Below are 18958 nucleotides of genomic sequence, written 5' to 3'. Positions count from 1 at the left end.
CTGTTCTGACACTGTTCTTTGTCAATGTATATGCACAGTGAAAAAGAACAGTGTCAGATCCGGAGTTGTAGGTAGAGATGGGAATTCAAATGTCCTGATGGGAATCACATTGGAGTTCTGCTGGGGGAGGGGACAGATTTTATAAGAACTGAAGATAATTTGTAACACAGTCCTTGGGATAAGGTATGTACCAGCCCTTGTAAGGAAACTGCAATATACAAATCCAGTAGTTCAATAACAGCCTGTGGCCAGGGAGGGGCATTGTTAAATCCATCTAGATTTCTATTAGGACTGTAGTTATTAGACAGCTGGGTGAAGGATCACATTACTTTACTAAGAACCATACTGGAATCATAATGTTGTTAGCAAAGAAAATAATTACCAGGTAGTGAAAGAAAGTGAATCCTTGTCAGATACTCAAACTTAAAAATTTAAGGAACACACATTCCAAAAGACAATAAATATTGAGTGAGTGGGAGAATAAACTGGATTATCAGACTAACTGGCTATGGTTGTTCCAGAAAATGGACAAATGGCAACATCAAGGATACAAAAACTGTGTTATAGTTAAATGATACATCAAATAGATACACAGGGTTGTCCAAAGTTCCTGCAGATTCAAAAAGTGGATAAATACTTTAGGACTTGGTAAATGTATTTATATGGCAAGGGGAGAGAAGTCAGGGATATAGCCACACATCAAAGGTTCCCCAAATGTATTAAGTAGGCTATTAGCTAAGCCATTAGAGAGATAATGAGACACAGACTTGAGTAAAATGAGTAAAAATCATCTTGCAAGGGTTAACATTTGAAGTTAAATGAGTACAAATTGTTACAGTACAAACGATTACTAAGAGAAATGAAGAACCCGTACATAATTTTATAAAGAGATATAAAAAGAGGTTGACCAGATATTGAAAGAGACAATAGTTATTGTCTGGTATTTTCCTTGAGTTAAACAGGAAGGATTTATCTTGCTAAATATTTTGTTCACACAAAGGTTACATATTAGAATTTAAATGCAAATTATCTTTTTCTGTTAGTTGACAAGAAAACGCATAAGGGTAAGTTCTTATAAAAGTTTTTTTCAATATTTATTGTTTTTAGATTTTAAAACGTTAAAACGTTTATTTTATTTTGTGTGGCAAAGAAAAAAAAACATAAAAAATAATTATTTGTAGCCATTAGAAGTGGACTAATCCATATTGTATTAGATAAGACTTCTGAGTGTTTGTTGGGGGAGGAGACGTGGCTAGCCATTAATGGGTGATGATCAAAGTACCATGCAATGCAGATTGCCTAGTATGTAAATATTAATGCATGTCATATAACACAGTTATTGAAAAAATATCATATTATTTTAAGATATAATTTTTGCCTGAAAATTAGATCTGTAGTTTTATAACTGGACTTGAACAGAACTCATCTAATAACCTTAATAAGATCACTGATTGCATCATATCAAGCAAATCTTGTATCAAACCATGGTTATATTAGAAATTGTGGTGTTTGAAACAGCACGCTATCATTTTTTCATTGGTGTAAGCCTTGTATAGCAAACTACTGCATAGCAGTTTCTGTGCAATTTCATCATACCACACAACCTCTTAGAACAAGAAATCTGTACAAAGCCACAAATAATGGAGTCACAAAAGCCCCAAAATAGGGAAGCGTTTTAAATATCACTCTTACAAGCAAGATGACAGAATAACAGGTTTTGCATTAGCTTGAATTTTTTCAAGGATATGAAGTCTGAAAAGCAATCACCTGCCATTATTTTCTGACTTCAGTCCTCATTGATTTGCTAGAAATTTGCCAGAACACCACAATTTTAAGAGAATTAGACCAAAAATACAAGACAAAAATCAGGACATTCTGCAAAAATATGGACAATTGAGAGTTATGGATTTCATAAATAATTAGCAATTATATACTTTATCTGCAGTGGACTTTTCTTTTGCTTCTCTCAGGGGAGCTGATGTGCAGCCTCAGCCAACTTTTTATGCAACGGCTGATGAATTATTAATAATGACTCATATGAAACGTTTCCCCTTCACCTCTGTTACACTGGGTATATGCCTTCCTTGTAATGCTAAAACATTATCACTATGGTGTTATTACTATTATTAGCAGTACTAGTAGTAGTTTTACATTCCTCTTTACATTTGCCAGTTATCTTTTCTGTCACCCACATGTGGTAGAGTGTACATCACCCATTAGATTTGTTTCTCTTTTCAAGCACTACCACACTCCATTGGCACATGTGCTTCTAGTATTCAAGGGTTAGCTATGTTATGGGCTCATCGCAGAAATATGGGTTAGCCATGTTATGGGTTCATTGCAGGAGCATTTTTTACTTCCTTGCATGAGATAATCAACAAAGAGCCCTGCCATGCCCTCCTTAGGAAATCCCTGATTCTGGATCAGTGGCTTGCTCTGAAGACGTGCACAAGAATGGGCTTTCTCCTTGATGGCAGTCAGGCAGACAGTAGAACATCATTCCTCCCATACAGCTGCCAGCTCCATGTTTGTCCAGGCCTTTAACTGTACACTGATTATCTGGGCCTTAGTCAGCTGCCCATCTTATGCCTCTGATAACATTTCTTTAAAAATATAAAGTTTAGAAAATGATTTTTGAAACTCATATTATCGTTGTTTCATGCCAAATCATTTTTCAGTCTTTTTGAGAGCTTGTCTCTAAAGTCATTATGATCCTGTTTGTTTCTTTATGAGAACTCATCTCTAATATTCAATATGATTCCATTATGCTTCATAATAAATTATAATGTCATCATAAACATGTAGCATTTTTAAAGCCATGTTGACTTCCTGCAACACATATCAGAGAATTTACTGAGCGTAATTTATTGGAAACACTAACCTTTATATACCTGCAAGTGGAAGAGGCAGTTAAGTTTCTGCTCCAGTGAGTAAGTCCATTTGATCATGGTAAACTACAAACAAATCCAGTTTGCTAAAAATGCTGGCGCCTTTCACTTCGGTGATATCAAAGAGATATTACAATGTCAGCCATAGTTGGGCTTATTTTCTTCTCTTGGTTTAGCATGAAAACAATCGAATGAAAGGTCAAATTCATTTTTGTTTTTCTCATTTCAATTTTTTAGCAAATTTATCCAAATGCACTCACTCATTCTTCTTAGAGAGAATAGAATTTGTCTGTGCAATTGATCTACTACCTTCTTGGAAGTAGATACATTAAGTTTCAACTAAAATAAGTTTTCTTAATTTTCTATATGTATGTGAATAGTTCATCAGTTGCTGAGGTTAATTATATTCAAAAATACACCAGTTTCCCTTCCACTTTGATAATTATGCTATCTGTACCAGGAGTTAATATTCATATTAATTCAAGAGACTTTCCTTTATGTAAGTAGATTATGTGTTCAAACTTTGCTCAGATGATCACAGAGAATAGCCATTTGTTCTAAGACTGGACAGACTGATGATGGAATTGGTTGAGTGACCAGTTTGATTAAGTTAACATTATATAAGGCAACTTACAAACCAAATTACTCACTCTCATCATCCAGGTGCAGGAACAGAATGAAAAGCTGAGGGTAAAGGAGAAGAATATAATTTGCTAGTGTTTAACCCAAGTTATTTTATATTGGGCGAATAACATATTCATTTACTGAGTAAGGCATTTTCTTCTATCCCTGCTATGTGGGACAGTTGAGTTCAAATTACATATTAGAAAATTAAATCTACAATATATTTTAATTGACATGAATAAATTCAATAATAGCGCTTCATATATAATTTGTAAGAAAAGTACTTATAGCACTATATTACATAGTACCTTTAATGTTTTCTAACATGCTTGAGAGAACAACTTTGGAAAATGATTAAGTAGTGAGCCTTTTAGAACTGTATATAATTTAATTTAATCTGAAAAAGATGCATTACATGACTTAAAGGATAACAGGCATCTGAGAATTATAAAAGCTGAGGAAGGTAATGGTATTTTATCATCAACACTGATAAATACTGGTCTATATCCCAAGATCAAAACCTTAGGTAGTCGAATATATAAAGGTTGATCTCTAAATATCGAACTGTAAAAATTGTGAATGGCCACTTCCACACAGGGAAACAAGTCATTTGGCCGTTATGCACATTTTGCCCTTTTTACAATGCAGAGCGATCTCGGAGTTGGTATATTTAGTTAGGGGTGTGTGTGGGGCATAGCCACCCACATCAGGGGATGTGGGAAGAGAAGCCCCCCACTTGATTTCTGTTTACAACTTTTTTTTTTTAGTTTGACCAATGGCATTGTTTTCCTGTGTGGAAACGGCTGTTTGCAATTTTTACAGTTCGATATTTAGTGATCAACCTTTAGGTATTCGATTACCTAAGGTTTCAATCACGTAATATAGACCTGATAAATACATTAATGTACTTTTAAGATATCTAATGTTAGTTGTTATAAATTAGTATCTATATATTTAATGTTGTATAATTTTTCAAAGGTTGATTTACTTTTATTAGATTTACTTAATCAAGGTCTTATTGATTGTCCTATCTTTGAAATTTTGAGAAATCATCATCCTAAGGTCGGTGTGTCTTTGGTATTCCAAGGATTCACAATGATCTATAAACTCTCCATTTAGGCCAATTCTTTCTGCTCATATTAGTAAAATTGAATGTTTAGCAGCTTATTTAAACTTAATTTTGAATCTGTTTGTGCAATGATCAGTGTATCGTTTACAAGGTTTTTGGGTATGTTTAGATTTACTTAGACATTATACTTTTCAAGGTATAGAAACTATGAAAGTTACTATAGATGTGGTGTCACTATATACTTCTGGAACTTGTGACAGTGGCATCATGTTTACATGTTTGTACTTATGTAAAATTACTAATTTTGATAGTGTTATGCTTAATACTATTTGTTCGTTAATTCAATTAGTACTTACTGATGTTTTTTTAAGTTTCAAAATAAAATATATCATCATAAGAGGGGCATAACTATGGGTGCTAGGATGGCACCTGTATTCACAAATCTTCTAATGGTATGGTAGTAAATTAATTTTTGACAAAATGCCCTTTATATAATATATAAATCTGTCAGTTCTTATAGAAGATACATAGATAGTTTAGTTTGTATTTCATTTTATAATATGTTTAATGATCTTAATGAAAATACTTATTTTCTAAACTTCACTATTGGTGAGAATTGTTTGAAAGTAAATTTCTTGGATTTGACAATCACTATGAATGTGTCAAATACTGAATTCCATAGCAATTTATTTAAAAAGCCAACATTTGTCAATAATTATCTTTATAACAGTAGTATTTATCCAGTATTTATGAAATGGAATGTTATAAGTAGGCAGTTTTTTTATACAAGAAGTAAATGGTTTAAAAATGTATCCTTGGACTGAGGATTTTTGGTGGGTAAATTAACTAAAATAGTTGGTTAAGCTGATAACAATAGATTGGTCACGTTTCATTTCTATATTACACTGTGGTTATACTGCTAAAATTAAGTCTGATGTTGACTGTTTTACTAAATCTTTTGCATTATCCATTAGTTTTGATATAGATAGCATTACAAAAGATAATTGGACAATCCTTCAGGTAATAAGTGATTTAATTAAAGTTACAGGCAGCTTCCCCCTATTTACTTATAAAAACAGAGTCACCTGACTAGTTATTTTAGCAGAAAAGTGTAGATATCTATTAATTAGGCAAGGCATTGTTCTTCGACATGTTGGTAGATAAATAATTGGTAAAAATACATTTTCATATAAAATTTACAAAAAATAAATAAATAACATATAGATCTCAACATGTCTATTTAGCTATCTGTAACAGCTGTGAAGGCTTCTATGGGGGAAAGACCAATAGCATGTTTCCACAGAGGATTTATGAACATGTTATCATCAGCAGCCACCTTTTTCTCATTTTCTGTATGGGGTCGGAGTATTGTGTTAACTGTCGTCATCTCTCTAGATTCAGTGCAACACTCCTGCCTTCTTCAATACTCATGCTGACTGTCTCAGATCTTCTTTCAACAATCCATCCACCTCTTTGCTGGACATCCTAATTCCCTCTTACCTTCTTCTTCCTGTCCCAAATCTTCTTCACAAGATTATCTTCTGCTTGTCTGCACGTGTCCAAATCATCTTAATCTGTTGTCTTTGATATTTTCTGCAATTGGAGCTACTTTGGCCTTATGTCCTCATTTCTTTGTCTGTCCCACAGTGTGCATCCTACCACCCTTCTCTGGCACTTAATTTTCATCACCTCTAGCTTCCTCATCTTCTCTGCCGTTACTGCCCAGGTCTCTGTACCATACAGTACCACTGGTCACATCACTGTCGTGTATACTTTACTTTTCATCTTCTTTGGCATTTTTCTGTCATGGACTACACTTGACACTCTATGCCGGTTGGCTGCAGCCCCTCTGATTCTAGCTTTGACCTCTTCATTCAGACTTCGCTTCTCCTCAATCACCCCTCACAGTTACTTGAAGCTATTTACCTGTTCCAGTATCTTCCTTTCTATTTCAATTCTCAGCTTTGTCTGATTTCCCCAAATTGCTGCCATTACTACTGTCTTATCTGTGCTTAGTTTCGTCCCACATGTTTTCAGTTTTGCATTCTATTCCCTTATACTTTTCCATGGATACATATATCCATACTTTTCTGAAGTACTTGCTCAGAGTCAGCTGTAATGTCACATTGTCTGCGTACAGTAACTTTGTTGATCTGTCTCCTCCATTATGTTGGATAATGTAGTCCATCACCAGTAGGAACAGCAGTGGATTCAGAGCTGAACCCTGGTACATACCCACTACCACTGGGACCCCCTCTGTGAGGCTGAACACTGTTTTTACTTGCGTCATTGGGTCCTTGTACATAGCCCACACTAATTCTAACAATGTTTCTGGGGCTTTAAAATACTGTAGTACTGCCCAGATCAGACCTTGTCATATGCTTTCTCCAAGTCTAGCAATGCCCAGTTGGACTCTTTCCTCATCTCTAGCTTCTTCTAAACTATCTTTCTCTCTGCAAACATTGGGTCAGTTATGCTGCATCCTGATCTGAATCTGAACTGCTCATCTCCCATCTTACATTCTACTGCTCTGCATATCCGTTTATCAATCACCCTCTCCAGAACTTTCATGCAATGTGATAGGACTTTGATGCCCCATTGTAATGCCTACAAATGTGGATGTCCCTTTGTTCTTGTGCACTGGCATGAGTATGCTTATTCTCCAGTCATCTGAGCTATAATGAGTACCATCAGGAGCCATTTCTCCCCTATCTCACCCAGCATCATTATCATGTCTGCCGTGACCTCATCTGATCCTGCTGCTTTCCCTGACTTCATTTTCCTTAGTGCTATTCTTATTTATTCTAGGGTGGGCTCCTCTTCTTCTCTCATCATAGGATGTTTCCCAGAGCAATACAGCTTCTGTGGGCTTTTCTTCATTCAGAATCTGCTAGAAATACTCCTTCCATCTGCCTTTGATGTCATGTGGATTGGTGAGCAGGTTGTTGCTGGCATCCCTTATGAAGGGTGTCTAACTGTCTTTGTTATCTTTCTGCCTTTGCCTGCAGCCTAATATAGTTTCTTTGTACCACCTACTGTGTCACTTTCACTTTCAGAAGTTGTTAGAGTGCTTCCGATGCCCTATTCTTTGCTATTGCATCTCCTTTATTACCTTATTTGTTAGCCAACCAGTATTCCTTCCTAGGCTGGTCTGTCTTTTCTAGCTCCCATTTTTCCTGCACTACTTCTTTCTTTTGATCACTTCCTGGACTTCTGCATTCCACCACCAGCTTTCCTTATGTACCTTATTTCCATACCTGGCTCAGTCAGATATCTGTTCTGTTGTCTTAACACATGCTGTTTTGAGGTACTGCAATGCTTCTTCAACTCTACCTATTTTCTCCTCTTGTTGGGGGTGCTAGACCCCTGAGTAATTCTTTGAACTGTTGTACTTTCTCTCTAGTCAACTTCCACGTCTTCAGCCTGGTCTCTGTTGACCTTAGAGCTTTCTCTACCCAGTGCTTGCAGCTGATTGTAGCAACCAGTGGTTTATACTGTGGGCTGACTGTTTCACTGGGGATAACTTTGCAATCATGGATTCTACCCCAGTGCCTTTTCCTTGCTAGGAGGAAGTCTACCTGAGTTGCGTGTTGGTTACTCTTGAATGTGATTGTGTAACTGTGCTGCTTTATCTAGTAGGTCCTGCAACCACTGTCTGAATGCACTCTTTTCCTCACTATCACAACTCTGCTGTGGGGCATAGGCTGAGATTATGAACACTGCCTTATCATTACACTGCATGGGTTTGTCATTAATTCTGATTATATCCTCATTGCTTTCTGAAGCCTCTCTCTCACCACAATTCCCACACCATTTCTAGACTGTCTCCCTCCTGAGTAGTAGATCCCTAGCCAAGTGGCTTTGCTGCACTGCCCTTCCATATTGTCTCTTGGATACATAGAATGTCCAACCTCCTCCTCCATGTCCTCCACTCCACTAAGGGGCTCTGGCTAACAAAGTTTGCAGATGACTGCAAACTGGGAGCCATTATTGAATCCCCAAATGATGTAGATACTCTACAAAAGGGCCTTACAGAAACAGATGCTTGGTGCCAGAGACATGGGCTCAAGCTCAATGCCAAGAAATGTATAGTTATCTCCTTTGGGAAAAACATGTACCCATGAATTACCACATAGGTGGCAATACACTAAACACCGAAAGTGTGATAAGAGACTTAGGGACACAGGTGAACAGTGGTCTCACCTTCGATAACCACATCACCACAACAGTCAGGAAATCCTTCTGTGTGGCACACCTCATCACTAAGGGCTTTTCATCTAGAAAAAAGGAGGTAATTGTCACACTGTACTCATCCCTCATTAGACCCATTATAGAATACAATGCCCCATTTGGTATGAACCTCTCAAGACAACTGCAACAACTGGAAAGGCCACAGAAATACCTCACTAAAAGAAACACATGCCTAAAGCAGATGCCCTACACTGACCGCCTTCAAAAACTCCAGCTATACTCTGTCGCATATCGTCTACTCGTGGGCGATCTCTGCTTAACATACAAGGCCATGTCAAACCCAGAGCTGTTGGACATGCTACACTTAAAGAAATCCCAATCACTTAGAGCCACAAACTCCAGGTATCTACACCTTGTTATCACAATAAACAAAACATGCTGGAGGGATAGGTTCCTGACCCAGAGACTCCCCAGACTCTGGAATAGACTGCCCATACATGTCAAGCAGAGAGCCTCTTTGGCCCTCTTCAAAAGGAACCTTGACGATTGGATGGGAGAAAGGAAATTCACCCCGGGGATCATGTCAGTCACCCTGCTAGACAGGGGTCCAGGGAAGTAAATAGTGTGGGAAGAAATAGCCAGGGAATTGTTATGGCTAGGCTTGTATAGGCCCTAGGGCCTATAGCCTAGTACCAACCTATGAACCTATAAACCTATGTCATCATGTCACCACTTCCAAGCTGCATCCCATCTATTATCACGTCATCCACTTCCAATCTGCATCCTGTTAGTGAACCTACATTAAGTGTAGCAATTCTCAACTCATGTTTGGTGGGTTGATTGGTCCAGGTAACCCAGGCTAGGAAACTAGACACTGGTCAGTCAGTAGCTTACTGACCCAGGGCTTTATGCTGAGCACAATCTGACCAATAGGGGCACATACACCCCTCCAACCATTAATATGGGTCCCTGGCATAGGCCAGAGTAGTCCTGGTCCTCAACCATCTTATTACTGGTAACTACCCATGTCCATTTTGGTGAAATTTTTAAACCATTGATTGTCTAGCCCTGCCACTGTGCACAGTTTGTGATCCATGTTCTCCTATCTTGAGGATACTGTGGACCATAGATGCCTACATCAGTTGGTCTGTTCAACTCTTCCCCCTATAGGGCACCATGTAGAGTCCCTGTAGAGTCTGTGCTGCTGCCAACAGTTCCAATCATTGATGAGTTTTGAGATGGTAAGACTCAGCATGTTTTTTTAGAGGTGGGAGGAACCCCACAGAGATACAGGGAGAACATGCAAACTCCAAACAGGCATTAGTCGGAGGCCAGGAGGTCAGGATTGAATCTTGTACCTTGTACATGGGAGGCAAAGACCTTAACCATTATGCCAACTGGTCTCTTTATTAGCATATGTTAGCAATAAACAACAAAGATATTAATAATGCCTTGACTAAACATTCTTTAGTATGTATACTTTTTAATATTTTCATTTTGTTTTTGTATTGGATATTTTATTTGATACTTCCTATGGAGGGGATCTTGAAAGTATGTTAGAATGTAATGAAGTTTGGGGGCAAAACTACCTGGATGCAGATAAGCCTCCAGGATTAAATTAAATTATTATTATTGAATGTTTCTGAAAATATTTTATATTTAATTAATTAATGAATGATTAATTGTCATTTTTAGCTAGGTTATTATTTTATGTGTTTGTTTCTTTAAATTGATGAATGGAATGATTTTTTAATTTATTTATTTATTCATTGTTTTGATTGGTACTTACCCCAATTATTTAGTATTCATTGGTGGCTTTTATTTCTTGTTTTTAAAGCATTTAAGTGCTTCTTTGATTACCATGGTCCTTTTTCCTTTGGTAGGTGGAGTCAATGAGGTAGCATTCTGATAAAATTATCAGAATGACCTGTAGAGGGTAGCCACAGTGGAATCAGAGGAGTGCTGAAATGGAAGCAGCATCAGCTGCAGTGTGTACAGGGAATAGAGGTAGCCACATGCATGTCCATCACACTCTGTGGAGGATGATGAATTGACAGTCTTCAAGTACCTTGAATTTCAAGTTGTGTAGTACACCTCTGTCATGCTCCTAAATTATTGTGATGTGCATTAAAGTAATGCCCACTGTGGTGTGTATTTCAGGGAATGAGCAGTAGCCTGGTGGTGATGGCCACCAGCTCACCTCCTCAGACCTCTGTCTCCATACTCTGTGGATGTGTCATTTCCCACTGCAGGCACATAGGGAGTGTTCAAGTGTACCACCTAAGTATGCTTGTTGGCCACATCTTATCCTTTGGTGGTTTCAGAAAAGGTGGGAGAAAGTTTCACAAACAACAGATCTGTGTCTATGCATGTTGGTGGTAGTATTCTTGCCACAGTCACCATCGTCAGCAGCAACACTTTGCTTTCTAATTATGCTATTTTAAGGCCACCATCACTATCAGGATCTAATGCACCACTGGTATCTATTGTGCCTTATTCCCTGGTGGAGGACCCTATACCAGCAGAACCTGTGAAAAGAGAGAGATAACACTCGTATGACATTACAAATATGTGGCAATCCCACCTTCATTGATGCATCTATGGTACATATTACAACCACACAGTGTAAATACGCATACTTTGTGTAGTATGCTATTATGCTTACATCCTAGATTTGCCCACAAAAGAGAAATATCATTTTTGATCATCTCTGTCCTGATGGCACATACATGCCCCATAAACTATGCTAATGACATAAGGTAATACCAATCTTGTGCATCAGCAGCAGAAAGGTTCGCCCAGTTCTACTCTGATGTCCAAGCCTCTGACAGTTATCAGAGGTTATTCTGCCTCCATACACAGTAAAAACAAGAACTCCTCTGTGGTGGTCAGTGTGGCCTGTGATAGTTGTGGTCCTTATGAAGGCATGCAAATTCATGCCACTTATCCTTTGTTGTAACTGACTGATTGTGGTTGCAACCAATATTAATGTCCATTACCAGCTGACTCACACTAAGGCATGCCATTGCCCAGTAAATCATGACCATTACATGCTCAACATATGTATATCATAAATCTATGTTCCCTTTCCAACTCATTTTGTCTGCTATGCTCCATATGTAATACAAAAACACTGTGAGTATGCTTTGCAACTCAGTCATCTCTGTCAGTGCTGTATAACAGAGGTCTTAGTGCACCCCAGGCAGCTTCAAATACACTACCTAGATGAGGTAAATCTTCTCACAGCTCAGATCCATTCCCAGCTATCCAGCAGTGCAGCACTCCCTATACACTTTAAACAGCTCTTTGCTGATAGCTATGGTGCCTCCTGTACAAATAAATAAACTCACAATGTTGTACTTTTATATAGTCAGTCTACACACTTGAATGTAGTCTGTGTCCTCTGATCCTAATACAAACTGTAAAATTCTGTGGTAATATACTGCTGAGCTCTATCATTAACCTTGTAAACCTCGTCCCCTGTCAGCAGATTGTTGAAGAGTAACTTTCTTCCAAAGCAGCATGAGAATAGTGTTAATTCACATTCTGTCTAGGTATCACTGTCCCATGTAGACGAAATAAAGCAGATGTAGCTTTGTCCCTCCTCTCAGGATTGACTTTTTAATAATATCAACTACTATTTTTTTGCTCTTCAACAAACTTTCATATTGTGATGAGCACTGCAAAAGCTGTACCTGTTATTATCATCATGTCATTTCAAGGATTGTAACATGGAGAGTATCTAATGAGAATAAACATTTCTGAATCACACACTTAACACGATGCAAACCTAACAGGGGCTGTCCATTTCTGACTATCAGGACACATAAATGCTTGTGGAACCAATTGTGAATACATGGAGGATCACTGACCCATTCTGGGTGGCGGGTGCATTCATCAGTCTTGAGGCCTCTACGGCATAATAGAAAACATGAAACAAGGTTGTGGATTGTACATGGTGCATTTATTTATAACAGCATGGCTTTCATACCGCAAACAACATTCTGACATATCATTCCTCAATTTATGTCTATATAGTGGTACTGGGCACTGTCTTGCTGCCTGTCAATATTCATCATGTGATGCCTGCAGTGGGCATTGACTTAAGTCTGCTATCATTTTCTTCTAGATTGTAACTTGTGAAGTGGGTGTGCCTTCTGAGTCTGCTGAATGTGGACAGGTTATCATGTGGTGCAGGAAGAAAATGAAATTCTTTCTGGACTTCATGCACACTGTCAACCAGGTGCATCTGCTGAACAACTCTTTGATACAGCCAGTATAAAGTGGATGCCTTACCAGGGCAGAGATTGATGCCATGGGCACCAATGAGAGTGGAGAATAGTGCAAGCATAGGTACAGTGCCTGAAGAGGCACTGTCACGACCTTAGCCAATGAGAAGTGGTTAGAGAAATAATTCCAGAATTTTGAAGTAAATTGTAATGACAGAAGTTTACTTGTGATTAGTAAGGCAAAACTGTTTAGGGAGAAAAGACCAACAAGTCTCTCCCAAGGGAGATTTAGGCAAAAAACACAGAGAAAGAAGCAGAAGAGGAAGCAGAGACAGACAAATGAGAGCTATAAGGAGAAGGGATGATGGAGTGTTGGATGTTTCAGGGGAGTGAAGTGAAATGCTGAACAAACAAGGGACTAAACAAGCTGGATATAAGCATTTATGATAGATAACAGAGTTGAAGAGGTTGGTGGAAGGACTAGAGAATGACAGAAAGTAACCACAGAAAGAAAGAAGTAATAAAAAAGTAAGTAATGGACATTAAAAAGCAGGTGATTGTGGAGAGTGCAGGACGTTTGTGTTAAATTAAATAGGTACTTATCTAGTGAAACATAACCAAGAGAACACAAAATCAAAACTTTACAAACAATAGGATGAACTAATACCTGGGGCAATGGTAGATAATGCAGTGAAGGAGGCAAGAGGCAGCTTCCTAGGTAAGGGATATATTTTTCATAACTACTTATTCATGCACAATAAACTGCAGTAAGCATATGTTCAAAATCTTTCTCTTAGAAAAATGATTAATTGGTGATGTAAAAATTCTGGGTGGGGTAGAAAGGAATGTATGGGAGAGGCAAAAGTAATCAACACTCCATAGACAAATGTGCAGTAAAGGAACAGTGATGTATAAGCAGCATAGTAAACAACTGTAAAACTAAAACTCAAAGATACGGAGCAAAAAACCATTATTCTGCACTCAAACACCTCACACAAATGTACTAATTCAGTGCTGATACTTATTCATGAATCCATAATATTCAGGAGACCTCTAAAGTTAGTGCTAGTATAGCACAGGTTCACTATTGGCACCTGTCCTTCATGGCCTCTAACAGATTGCATCTTGGGCAGCTGCCCTCTTCACCCCACCCTAATTACATCACTCTGTGTTTTATTATAATACATAATAGCATAATTCTCTCATATATTTAACATACCTTGCAGATTCATCCATAAGTCAGGATTTCACTAGATTTTGCTTCTTAATGCACAAAAGTCTAAGACAGTACTGCTTCTTCCTATTATGGCTGCAACCCAGGTAATGCGCAACCCAGGTAATGCAAGTTTGCAACTGCGAAAATTAAACATTGATTTCATAATTTTTAAGGGAATTATGCAACCTGCTTTTTGACTTTTAAAGCATTTTTGCATGGAGGCAAACCTTATTGCAATTGTAATATAGGATGATGTGCTCACATACATTGCCTAATACAATGCAGTGCATGGAGTGTGACAATTATGCTCTAACATCAGGGAAATGACAATCTTATTAAACACCTTTTTGGTATCTAATAAATGTATAACAAACTTCTGTTAAGCATCACTAACCACTGTTAAGCTTTAGTCTCATACTAGAGCATCAACACTAGTCAGCAACCACTCATGGAAGAACACTGCCTGCAAGAATTGGAAAGAAACCAGTCTAAATTAAGTGTTTAATAGCTTCCTGCTTCTTTTTTGTATTGTTCATGCTCTACGTGTGCTGCAGGTTTTAAAGTTCTGATAGAATTAGTACAACTGCAACACATTCTTTTGACAGGACATGGAAATACAAACCTCCATTTCCAACAAAGAATAAGGACAGGGCGTCTCTGATCATAACCCAGCCTCTTATGAAATCTTGATATGGATGTTAAGATTTACATGTTGAGAGTTTTTCTTTAGGTGAATTTCTTGACATCCACTTTTCACACTCATAATCAACTGGTACTGAACCTCAGAGTAGGAGAAACTCTTCAAGACAACAAAATGTCAGACTTAATACAATTTGCCCTAAATTCACAGCAATAACCTTGCAATTTTAAGGGTTGTAATTCTGGTCCCAAGATTTACACGCAGACTCAACCAACATAGCGGATTACGATTGGGTGTCTGATCATGGGTTTGCTATTGAAATATCTGCACTTGAAAATGCTTAGTGCTGAAAATCTAAAAAAAAAGACCAAAAACCCATAGAAGAGTGAATATTCTGAGAAATGGCATCTCACACTTGATATATACAAGTCTGATCTTTCATCCATTCAGTCTCTGCATTTACATTTCAAATGGTTACCCTGGTGATGTTGATCCTTGGGATTCAGCAAACTCTGTGCAGGAACATTGCTATTCCTGCATGCAGCGGATCATGCCAGTGCAGCACAGCAGCATGCATTGCATAGTCATGAAGGCATGCTGCTGTCTAACCTGCACATGTACGATCTGTGAATGAGTGCAGGGGGTATGTTTGAGCATTGCTCACATAGTACACATACACCCTGCACTCTAGAACTGCCTTACAACAATTCTAAGGCAACTAACAGTGTCCGCTGACACTGTTATCACAACATAACAGAGCCCATGGACAAAATGCATTAGAATACACACAGAAGCACAGCCCCCACAATGGTCCAGTACAGATAATGTCCACAATGGTATGTCAGTGTACAAGCTGGCATACCAAATAAGTAAGCATGTTCCTGAGAGGAACATGTAAAATAATACCCCCTGTATGCTGTAGTTGTCCAGATGTCCTGCCCTAAGAAACAGAAAGCAATGTGCATATCCCCAAAGTAAAAAAAATAAAAAACATATTTATTTTTTTTCCATCCTCAATAAAGTTTAAGCATAGCTGAGCGGGTGTATGCATCGAGCAGCTGTGTATAGCATAGCTTAATCATCTGAAGGAACTAAATAGAAACATACAGCCAAAATAGTCAGCATGAAATAGCATAGTGGTTAGAGCATTTGCTTAGTATGCATTCATTCACAGTTCGAACCCCAATACAGTCCATTCATTTTTATATGTGAAAACATCACTAAAAGTATCTTTTTTATAAATAGGTAGTGAATAATATATATTTGTTAACCAGAGTAGTGCAGTAGGTCCAAATGTGAGGTGTCAGTGTAGTACAGATGTGAAACCTCCATATAAACACAAGTGTCCCATACAGTATAGCCACAAAAGAATATAATGTAATGAAAGCACATAGGGGGATGTTATGGAAGGGAAACATACATATCATAGATGTCATTAAGAAGGAATCAACTCCACAATCCTAACAGTCCATAAAATGAAAGCTGAAAAATGCTAAGTTGTGCTCAGCTATGCTTAGCCAGAGTAAGCATTGCTTAGATTTGTATGCTTAGCAATAATCACTGTAGCTAAGCGGATTTGTGCACTGGTAAGCAGTGTTTAGCATATACCCCTTTAAGCAATGCTTATTTGTGCTAAGCAGGTTTGCCCATCACGTAGCTTAGCTCAGCATACTCAAAACTATTCAGTCATGGCAAACTGCAAGAAATCAGCCCCATTAAAACCTCGTAGGCAGGAATACAGCCCATAACCAGTCATAGCTCATCACTGCAGACACTATGGCTGGCATTGGTAAGAGTGTGCACTTTTGGGTGCAGCTCTGGGGCATTCAGGAGTCCAGGGTCATGGTTGGACTCCTAGTAAAAGACCATGAAGGGAGACTGCTGCAGGACCAGTACCAGGGCTCCCAATACAAAGCGGAGGCCTGGGACCATCTTACACATGATCTCACCAGTGCAACGGGCATCTTTTGGACTAGTGAGCAGGTCCAACACCACTTTGCTGACTTGAAGCATAGGAAGAGGGAGCTCTTGGACCAGTATGTCCATGATGCACAGGCAAGGAATGTCCCAGACATGTGTAAGCATCAGTATCAATGTGTTTTCCAAAATCCAACCTGTGTATGTGATGGATGGGTATGCATAAATGTTTCTCTATCTCCTGTACAGCTGCAGATGAGAGGGCCACAAACATAGACACCCATGCCAGTGGGCTGCTGTGTCGCAAGGCTGGTGAGTACAAATCTGGCTTGTAGTATTTGGGGCAAATAAATAGAAAGAAGTAGAATGTCACCTGTCAGTATTTAAAAATGGGCATGGTTTGTACTAAATTAATGACACATTAGCAGAGTAATAGTAACTTACAGGATGTATATATATATATATATATATATATATATATATATATATATATATATATATATATATATATACATATCAATAAAAGTGTCAGTACTTGTCAATAAAAGTCAAAACCTCTGACTGGTTGTGTTTACTTTGGTATGTGGTGGTATGAATCGAAATTTGTACAGTTTCTGCACAGCAACTATAGCTCTGAAAGCATTAAATAATCAAGGCTCCTCTGACAGAGATTGTGGAGTTGTAAAACAGGAGATTAACTATATGAAATGTTCTATGCAGCAAGATCTGATCCCTGAATAGTAATATTGTATTAACCAGTGTTTTCTAGACTGTGTTATGTCAAAGTATGAATACACAGTATAAGAGCTATTTGCCAGGAATGAATGTCGAAATTACAAGATCAGATTTTACAACCATGAGAGTATTAGGCAGAAAACAACCAAACAAGAGATAGCAGTTTCTCAATAGCTCATTATGATAAAGCACAAGCTTTGATGTATTCTTTGCACAAACAGGCACAATTCAAATCCTGGGAGTGGTACTAATCTGCATGCATAATTTCACCCCGTAATATGTAAATATGTGCAGAAACAGTCAGGTAGTGTTAACAGAAACTTTCTGCACAGGTTTGCCAGATAAGAAAGGCTATAAATTATCTGTAAGAAGGTTATAATTATACACTGTGTACAAACATACCACTGCCCAACCCAAGGCCATAGGTAAATGTAAAGTGAGGTAATACCTGAAGAGTAATGATTAGAGCAGTGATCATTAAATTTGTGAGCAACTGAAGCCTATAAAGTTGTTAATTGACATCTCTCCCTCTCCCCCACCCTATCAGCAACAGTGATCTAAACACATAAATCAAAGGGTATGTTTTTCACCAAACCTACTGTTGGGACATGTGTCCTATTGTTCTAAAAATATTTAAACATTTGACTATTAATGTTCCCTGTTCAAATACTATCATTGGTGGCCTGTTGCTATCATTGCAAACTGCATGCCATTATAATACCCACTATGGTACCATATATGCATGTGTTCTGTTTGCTATGCAACTGTTCTAAATCTGTTGTTTTGGGTTAATGGGAATATCTGTGCATGCTGTTACAGCTAATCCTGGAATGTGTTTTTCATGATTAACCAACATATGTTATAAAACTGCAACACCATACCATGTCTGGGAAGGCCAATCACAGTGGATCTTTCTGTCCCACTTCAACTGGCCATGGCACTGGGCCTTGGCATGTCTGGAACCCAACCCAGGACCTTCTCATCCACTGGTTCTGCACCACCTTCAGGTGTGACTGTCTTGGGGGATGGGGTCCATCTCCCCCCTGGGAGCAGGTGCAGACAGGACACTGTCACCCATCATCAGGTCCAGGGATTGGTGGTTAGCAAGCTTCAAAAGGAGTTCTGAGATCTGCTACATCAGCTTGAAGGGCGCATGGTGCATCTTGAGGGTCAACCTTCCCCTCTTGCTCAGCACCCAACATAGCCATCTTTGGGGCCGTGAAGGTGCGGTGGTGACTGCCCATGGGTGGGGACCTCAGTCCCACTCTATCCATCTGGGGGATCATGGGTGTCAGATTCCCAACCACCCTCCCTGTCCAAAGTGTTTACCTGCACATGTGTCATATACAGCCCCTGTCTGCTGTCTTGTCTGTCTTGTCTGTCTTGTCTGTCTTCCTACCCAACCTACCTCCCCAAATATACCTGCTATCCTTCCCCAACATCCCACTC

Source organism: Protopterus annectens, chromosome 4.part0 (assembly GCF_019279795.1).
Source record: "Protopterus annectens isolate FY-2018-M chromosome 4.part0, PAN1.0, whole genome shotgun sequence".
Taxonomy (NCBI): domain Eukaryota; kingdom Metazoa; phylum Chordata; order Ceratodontiformes; family Protopteridae; genus Protopterus; species Protopterus annectens.
The sequence above is the reverse complement of the archived record's forward strand: the minus strand, read 5'-3'. Positions refer to the sequence as shown.